This window comes from Myodes glareolus, chromosome 3 (assembly GCF_982192425.1).
Source record: "Myodes glareolus chromosome 3, mMyoGla1.1, whole genome shotgun sequence".
Lineage (NCBI taxonomy): Eukaryota > Metazoa > Chordata > Mammalia > Rodentia > Cricetidae > Myodes > Myodes glareolus.
In genome coordinates, this window is record NC_142028.1 from 20,762,624 (window position 1) to 20,772,164 (window position 9,541).

Here is a 9,541-nt window from a genome sequence, read left to right on the forward strand (position 1 = left end):
TTCAAAATTAACTTTGTTATTTATTCAACTGCAAGTAAGCAGAAATAGAAATCTTTCATTGTGCATAACATATATCAGATCCTAGACAAGTCTACCAGGGCCTCTATCACATCTACAATAGTGATGACCTTGACCATATATGAATAGAAAATGTGTTAGAAGCCTCAGAATTTTGTAAAATAACACCATTATAACCATGAAGGTTTTATTTTTTATTTATTTTAGAAAATTCAGGTCACACATTTATTGTATTTTATAAACAGAAAAGGTAAAGAGAGTAAAATTCAGCTATTATGAAAGATGAACCATTATACACATATTAAAGGGATGCTTCCTATCTCTGCATTGGCAATGGTATTGGAGTGTTGACAGAAGTTTCTGTCCCACATTGGAGGATTAGCCACTGACTTCATTCTTTCTGAGACATTCTCGTGTGACCCTGGCTGCCTCTGAGTTCACAACACAGTTGGGGATGGATGACCTTGAACTTCTGATTCTCTTGCTGCTAACCTCCCAGATCCTGGGATTATAGGAATGCAGTACCACACCACTTTCAAAGTGCTGGAGATAGTACTCAGGGCATTGCACACTTTAGGAAAGCCCTTTCCCAACTAAGCTATAGCCCCAGCCCTCTCCAATTTCATTTACATAGTGTAAGACACAACAGAAAGACACACACACAAAAAAAAGAAAAAAAACCAAGAAGATTGTTGTTGAAAATCACTCATTTCCAAGTCCCTACATGGGAAGTAGTAGGTGAATATCTATAGGAATATAATTTGTTGTCTGCTCCTCCACTTAGAAGTAGCGCTCTGTCTGTGCAGTTCACACTTAGAACTTTATCTTCATGAGCAGCTAGATCATAGAGAGGAGCCTTACAACTGCTTGTATCCCACAGCTTAACAATGTTATCTAAAGAGCCTGAAATCAGCTTCTGTTCGTGGATAGGAGACAACTTCACTGATGTCACCTAGTCAGAGCATAAGGTGACAGAGAGTGACACCAAAGAATCATCTCTAGTGTGGGGATCCCACAGTCTAACATGCCTATCTGTGCTTCCAGATGCCAGACGTTTACAAAGGGGAGAATAGGAACTACAGTTAAACACTATTTTTTTCTGTCCTTGTTAGTCCCAATTGTTCTGTTTTCTGCTTCTTTCATGGCCGATTTGTGGATTCTTCCATTTCATCTTCTTCATCTGCAGGAACTGTAGACCAGATCTTTAGCATCTTATCCCAGGAGCCTCTGCAAAATTTAGTTCCTGAGCTATTGACTGTTATAGAGGTCAAACCCCCAGCATGACCTCTGCAGCAGTGTAAGGCTTTTGCTTTATTCTTCTCTACATTCCATTCCCATAAGAGAATCATCTGATCCATTGAGTCACTCAGTAATTAGCAGGACAAACTGTCTTTTTTCATCCAATCCACATCTTTCACAACATCTCTATGTCCCACAATTGTCATGATTGACTTTCCTTTCAAGGACCAGATCTGAGAGGTCTTACCATAAGAACCAGACAGGATATATTCTTCTGTCCCTTCATTTGAGCTTATCCAGTCATCATGCATTGCTCTAACTGGGATGCAGTGTATTTTTCCACATATTCTAGTTCCACACATCTTCAGATGAAAGGTTTTCCAATTCCGTGCATTGACCATTTGAAGAAACTGCCCTTGACGTGTTTGTGGAGCTCATTTTTGGTCTCCAGCAGTTTATTGATGATGTTTCTCAGGTCAGCAACTCCAGCAGTTTATTAATGATGTTACTTAGGTCAGCAACTTCAGAGGCAGTGGGGATTGAGAAAGGAACATCATCTACTGTATAGTTCTTACTCTTCAGTGTAGAAACGCCCCTGTAGTTGTGCCATAGCGGAAAGTACATACAAGACTTCTCCACAAATGTGTATCCGTTGACAATCAAGTAGCTCTAAATTAAACAGTACTCGGCAAGTGCCATGGAAGATAGGAGCCTGGTATCTTCCTTCAGTTTCTTCAACCAGACCACAAGGTTCCCTTTGCACAGGCACAGCCCGCACACACCAACTACTTCAACCTGATTTTTTTAAAGGACATCTTCAGGCCAGATACTTCATACTCCCCGCGAAGGTTTTAAGAAAGACTTTTCTATCACTTGACAACAAGCCAAGGAGATAATAGGGAAATGTCTTTTTATACTCAAAACTCCATTACCTATAGGAAGGAGCATAAAAAGTACTCAAAGAAGTGAATTTGGCAAATGAATGTGTTTCACATTGCAGAGTTTGGAAAATCCAATGCATGCACCATACCATAGACACAAAATCAGGATTTCAATGGGCAACTGCTTTAAGTTGAAAAGGTCAATTTGTAATAACATATTTTAGTTTATGGTAATTATGGAAATACCTGTACAAATTAAGACTGATAATGTTCCAGCATATGTCCTTGGTAAAATGAAAGGTTTTTAAATATTAAAACATATTATAGTTATATCACATAATCCCAAAGGAAAGCAGTTATAGAAAGGTGTAATTATCCTTTAAAAGATACTGTTAATAAACAGAAAGGGGTAGTAAAAATCCCCAGAGACAGACTATACCATGCTTTATTAACTTAAATTTTTTAATATTAAGGTAAAGCAATAGCAGCTGCAGAGCAACATTGTATTATTATTCTTATTATTATTAATAATAAACTGTTAAGTTAATTCAATCTGTATATTTTAAGGATGTGTTGATTTTGTGTCAGACAAAATAAGTTTTAAGTTAAAATGTAAAGCAAACATTAACATAAATGGAGGAAGGAGTAGAAAATACAACTACCAAAGTCCTACTATCAAACTATTGAAATCCAGCAATCTAAAGTCCCCTTCAGGACTAATTAGCATGCCCAATTAAAACTAAACACCTCATCTGAAGATGGGGTTTCTCCGTTTATCTTTATAAACTACCATTTGCCTATGTACCACATCTGTCTATTCAGAGGCAGTCTTTTATCACTTCCCCCTCACCTTGATTCCTTTCCCCTTCTTCCCCTACCTCTACTTCCTGCCTTTGTCCCTTATCCTTGTCCCCTGGACCTCTGGGGCAAATATGTCTCCTTTGTGCTGAGTACTTGGTCTTGGTTGTCCTGAACCAATACTTTTGCTTTCATTGGCACCTCAGTTGAGGAACTGCCTCCATCAAGTTGGCCTGTAGGTAAATCTACAAGCATTTTCTTGATTTGTGATTTATGTGAGAGGATCCAGCCCACTGCAGTGTCATCCTGGACAGGTGGTCTTGGGTTGCCTAAATAAGTAAGCTAAGAAAGCAGGGGGACCAAATCTATAAACATCCTTCCTCCATGATCTCTGCCCAAGTCCTGCCTCTTGGCCTACTTGAGTTCCTGCTCCAACAACTTCCCATAGTAATGAACTGTGGTGTGTAACTAAAGCAAACAAGTGACCAAAAGCTTCCTTCCCAAGTGGCTTTTGGTCAGTGTTTATCAGAGCAACATAAGCAAACTAGACAACTAGTTCCATTTCTATGCTGTGATAAAATCCCCTGAACAAAAGACACTTGGGGGGAAGCGTTTATTTTAGCTTGCAATTCCAGTCACAGTTGCAGTCAAGGGTACAGGATCTTCCGAAACAGGTTACATCACATCCACAATAAAGAGCAGGAAAAGAGGAATGCCTGCGTGGCTATTGTTCCCTTCATTTCCTAGGTCTCTTACACAGTGATGACCCAGACCCAGAGAATAGCAGCGTTCTCAATGGATGGTCTTCCCACACCAATTACTGTAAACAAGGAAATGCCTCATAGATATAGACCTATATGTTCTAGATGATCCCACTCTGAGACTCTTTCCAGGTAATTCTAGATTATATCAAGGTGACAAGTAGAACCAATCATACTGTGATATTTTGTTGCAAATTTAGGTTTAGTTTATGACTATGAAACAATGGGATTACAATAAAGACTTACAGTACAGAGGCATGGATATCCTTTAAACCATTTTATCCTTCATTGCATGTTTTCACCCTTTTGCCCAACCAATAACTCTCTAAAGAGTTTCTGCTAATCTTCTGAACTACAGATATTAATGAAATAGCTAGAACATATCCTAAAGGTATGTCTACCCTTTGAGAACCCAAATACATGCTAAGTGTTGTGGCATCAGTCTATAATCCTAGCATACTGAAAGGTGGGGCAGGAAGATTACTACAAATTAGAAGTCAGTCTGGGTTATATAACAAGGTTACTGTCTCATTGTGCTTCCCAGAGCTAAGATCAAGACTTGTGCCATTCTGCTCAGATTTGAAGTATGCTATTCTTTTGTCTGTTACTGTTTTCACATGAGTTCTATGGTTAGAAACTGTGGCAATGATCAGAGTGGTGTGATCCTAGATGACTGAATTCCACCAAATGTCAATTTTGTCTCCTAAGATTACCTCCTTATGCAACTTTTGACTTCCAACCATTGGTGTCTGTTTTTTGAGACCCCCGTCCATTGGAGTCTGGCTTCAGCTTCCATTTACTCCTTTAATATTTTCTGTTAAGGTCTCTTTTCCTCCTCACATGCCCTGAATGCTCATCCAGAAAGTAGAGATAAATGTGATGCAGAGAGTAAATAAATAGTAGGCGTGTTTGAACAGTGTACTTGTCAGCAAAGGAACACACCAAATCAGTGACTGTGAGTAGATAAACTGAGACACCTCAGCTCAGCAGATACAATCTAGACATAAGATGAGTATGGCAGCCAGTCGTTTCCTCAACTGGAACTCAGTTATCTCTGATTTTCTTTGAGTTTAAGACCCAGATATAGGGTTCCGTCTTTCTCTTCCCTCTACAAACACAATGACAGCAAACAGTATTTCCTATTGACTTAATCTAAAAGACATTGATATTCTTATATGTCCTTTCACTAATGTGTCTCAAAGAATAGTTAAGACATAGTAGGCAATCAGTATATAATTAATAATTTTATATAATGCCATAATACTGTATGGATATTTAAAAACTCACAATTAATTTTTAAAGATGAATTTTAAAATAAATATTAAGTCAGTGTTATAATTCTGTGTTTGTCTAGTATTCTCAGGGCCTGGAGTTTCCTCTACTGTCAGTGAAAAAAGGAAAGAAATTCTTAATCATGTTGGAAGGGCAGGCTGTCATGAGAAAACTAAGGGTAAACATCAAAAATTAAGCCACTGCCAGTCACCAAAACTCCAGATAGACTGTTTTCCTTTGGACCTCCTACATACTCTTTAGGAACCTCTCCTCCTGGACTCTGCCCCCAATTCCCTCTCCCCTCCTCATTGCATGTCCCAGTTCCCAACTTGGGTGGAGACTCTTTGCTCAGCTACAGCCCACACAGGCCAGAAGACCATAAAAGAAATAGAAACCAATGAACAAAACACCCACCCAACAAACAAACAAACAAACAAACAAACAAACAAACAAAAAACAACCCAGAAATTGGCACCTAGACCTTTAATCACTTGAAACCCAGATGCCTAAACAACAGCATAAGAACACAATCAACAACAGCCAAGACAATGTGTCACCACTAGATCCCAACTTTTCTACTAAAGCAAGTCCAGAATATTCCAACACAGCCAAAGCACAGGTTCATCAAAGGAATCTAATTGAAGACCCAGACAAAAATCCACACACCTATGGACCCCTGAATTTTGATTAAGATACAAGAGAGACACAATGGGAAATAGAAAGTATCTTCAACAAAAACTATTCTAGCTGGATGTCTGCAAGTAGAAGAATGCAAATAGATCCATATTTATCAACACCCTGCACAAAACTCAAGTCCAAGGGGATCAAAGACCTCAACATAAAACCAGATATACTGAACCTGGTGGAAGAGAAGGTGGAGAAGAGTCTTGAACACATTAGCACAAAAGACAGTAATAGAACACTAATAATGCAACCTTTAAATTAACAATTAATAAATGGGATATCATAAAACTGAAAAGCTTCTGAAAGGTAAAGGACACAGTCAATAAGACAAAAATCAACCTACAGAAAGGGAAAAGATTTTTCACCAACTCCACATCCAATAGAAGACTAAAGTCCAAAATATATAAAGAACTCAAGAAGCGAGACATAAACAAACCAAACAATTCAACTAAGAAATGGAGTATAGATCTCAAGAGAGGAAACCAAAATGATTGAAAAACACTTGAAAAAATGTTTGACATCCTTATCCATGAGGGAAATAAAAATCAAAACCATCTTACACCTGTCAAAATGACAAAGATCAATTACACAAGTTTACAGCTCATGCTGGTGAGGATGTGGAGCAAGGGGAACACTCCTCCATTGCTGATGTGAGAAGAAACTTGGAAATCAATGTTTCTCCAAAAATTGGGTTTCAATCTACCCCAAGACCCAGTATACCACTCTTGGGCATATACCCAAAGGTTGCTTCATCTTACCACAAGACACCCAGCTATGTTCATATGGGCTTTATTCATAATAGCCAGAAACTGGAAACAACCAAGTTGCCCCTCAACTGAAGACTAGATAAAGAAAATATAGTACATTTATACATTTTTTAAATCAACAGTTTAAAAAATGACATCATGAAATTTGCAGGCAAATGGACAGAAGTAGAAAACAAATCATCCTGAGTAAGGTAACCCAGACCCAGAAAGACAATCATGGTATGTGCTCACTATGGTGTAGGAGGTTCTTCTGTTCATGTGCTGCTTTCATTGGTTAATGAATAAAGAAACTGCTTTGGACCTGATAGGGCAGAACTTAGGTAGGCGCAGAAAACAGAACTGAATGCTGGGAGGAAGAAAGCAGAGTCAGAGAGCCACCATAGAGCCGCCAGAGTCAGACATGCTGAATCTTTCCCAGTGCTGGCACATGGCAATACACAGATAAATAGAAATGGGTTAAATTAAGATGTAAGAATTAGCCAATAAGAAACTAGAGCTAATGGGTCAAGCAATGTTTTAATGAATAGAGTTTCTGTGTGATTGTTTTGGGTGTAAGCTAATCTTAAGGCGGCCAGGACAAACAAAGGGCTCTCCCCTCTCTTTTTAACAATTGGTGCTTCAACATGGTCGACTATTCTGTCAATTATATTTTAAATAAATGCTGATTGGCCAGTAGCCAGGCAGGAAGTATAGGCAGGACAACCAGACAGGAAGTAAAGGTGGGTCAACAAGAACAGGAGAATACTGGGAAAAGGAAAGCTCTCTCTGCAGTTCTGGTCCAGCCACTGAAGAAGCAAGATGTTATTGCCCCGCTGAAAAAGGTACTGAGCCACAAGGCTAGCATAGATAAGAATAATGAGCTATAATGGGCTATATAAGTTATAAGCATTAATAAGAAGCCTGAGCTAATGGGCCAATCAGTTTATAGTTAATGTAGGCTTCTGTGTGATCTTTGAGACTTAACGATTGCGGAAACCAGGCAGGACAGAAATCTCAGACAACACACTTATAAGTAGATATTAGCTGTTAACTAAAGAACAATCTTGCTACAATCCACAGACTCAGAGAGGCTAAGTAATAAGAAGAGCTCAAAGAGGACACATGTATCTTCTTGGGAAGGAGACCTATGGCAGATTTTTGTGATGGAATGGGGCAGGTGAGGATGGGGTTAGGAGGGTTCAGGTAAAGGTAATGGAAGTATGGAGATAGATGACTAGAATTGAAGGGTATTTGTGGGGCAGTGTAGAAGCCTAGTAGTACACAGGAAACTCCCTGGAATCTACAAGGGTGACCCTAGCAAGACTCCCAGTAATGGGGGATATAGAGCTTTAACCATTCATCTTCTGTAACCAGGAAAGTCTTTCAGTGATGACTGGATACCAACCCAGCCACAAAACCTTTGAAATACAATCTTTCCTGACTGCAAGATATGCTGGGGCACTGGCAAGGCAGAACTTGCAGGAGCGGCCAAGCAATGACTGCTCTAATTTGAGTCCTAAGCCACAAGAGGGAGCCCATATCTGGCATTGCCTGAATGGCCAAGATCCAGAGGCTGAAAAGCCCAGAGACCTAGGGTAGAACAAAAGAGGACAGGAAGTGTGTGTGTGTGTGTGTGTGTGTGTGTGTGTGTGTGTGTGTGTTATTATATATAATATATATAACAAATTTATAAATATATTTCAATTGTATCAATTAAATGATCCCCAATGATGTTCTGTTATACTCAGAGAGACTGACTCCAGCAGCTGATAGGATGTAGAAAAAATTACAGCAGAAAAGTGAGGAGAGAGAGCCAAGGTTGGAGATCAGGTCCTTCCCCTCGAAGCTCCAGGGAACCTCCATGGAAATTAGGAGGAGAAATTGTGGGAGTCAGAGGGACCAAGGAAACCCAGAGAACACAGCCCATAGAACTGACTAAGCAGGGCTCATGAGACTCGGAGAGACTGAAGCAGCAAGGCAGCCACAGAGCCTGCAAGGGTCTGTACTAGGTCCTCTGCATACGTGTTATGATTGTTGGCTTGGTGTTTTGGGGGACTCCTGACAGTGAGATTGGAGGTGTCTCTGACTCTTTTGCCTACTTTTGGGTTCCTTTCCTTCCTGCTGGATTGCCTTATCCAACTTTAATGAGAGGGTTTGTGACTGGTCTTATTGTATGTGTTGGGTTGATATCCCTGGGAGGCCTGCTGTCTTCTGGGGGGGGGAGACTGAGGCTGGGGGTCAGAGAATCTGGGGAGAGGGGAGGGGGAAACTGGGAGGTGTAGAGGAAAGGAAAGCTGAGGTTAGATGTATTGTATAAAAGAAGAATAAATTTTTCGAAAATTTTTACTAAAACTAAGTAAGTATTCTTCTGTGCCTTTAAAATGTAAGAACTTAGAAAACTGACGTAAGGAGTTCTCCACTGATGTAAGCTTATCTCCACTGAGAGAGAAACCAGGCAAAATGTCTGATAACACTGATATTAGTTCCTAAGACTCTCCTAACTCATAATTAAGGAAATGGGTAAGAGTGGGGAGTTGAGGGCACTCATTATGATGACTGCTTAGAGATGGAATGTAAAACAACCAAACAGGTTAGCCCTGCTTCCACACCCACTACAAAAACACAAACACCCACCTCCAGAAAATGCACAGAGATACACACACATGCTTAGACACACACACACACACACACACACACACATGCACACACATTGAGTAAAGGAAAATAAAATATATTGGGGAAATGAATTAACTAAAAACAACAAACAAAAAAGAAAAAGAAAAATGGGAAAGTACACAGAAAGCATCAGTATTAAAAGGAGAGAGTGTGGGACTGGAGAGATGGCTCAGTGGTTAAGAGCATTGCCTGCTCTTCCTAAGGTCCTGAGTTCAATTCCCAGCAACCACATGGTGACTCACAACCATCTGTAATGAGGTCTGGTGCCCTCTTCTGGCCTTCAGGCATGCACACAGACAGAATATTGTATACATAATAAATAAATAAATATTTGAAAAAAAAGGAGAGAGTGTCAGTCATATGGATTGTCTTTGAAAATTCAAGCAAAACCAAGTGACAGCATTTAAATTAATGAATAAGTTCGTCAGTTAAAAGATTACTGACAAATTTAAAATAAGCACCATGT

The 9,541-nt window shown here is 39.6% G+C and overlaps 1 pseudogene; it reads right to left on the bottom strand.

Annotated features, from left to right (window-relative positions):
* Nucleotides 1-724: 724 nt before the first annotated feature.
* LOC125399299 (ribosome biogenesis protein WDR12 pseudogene) lies at nucleotides 725-1,867 on the bottom strand (annotated as a pseudogene).
* Between the last annotated feature and the right edge of the window lie 7,674 nt (nucleotides 1,868-9,541).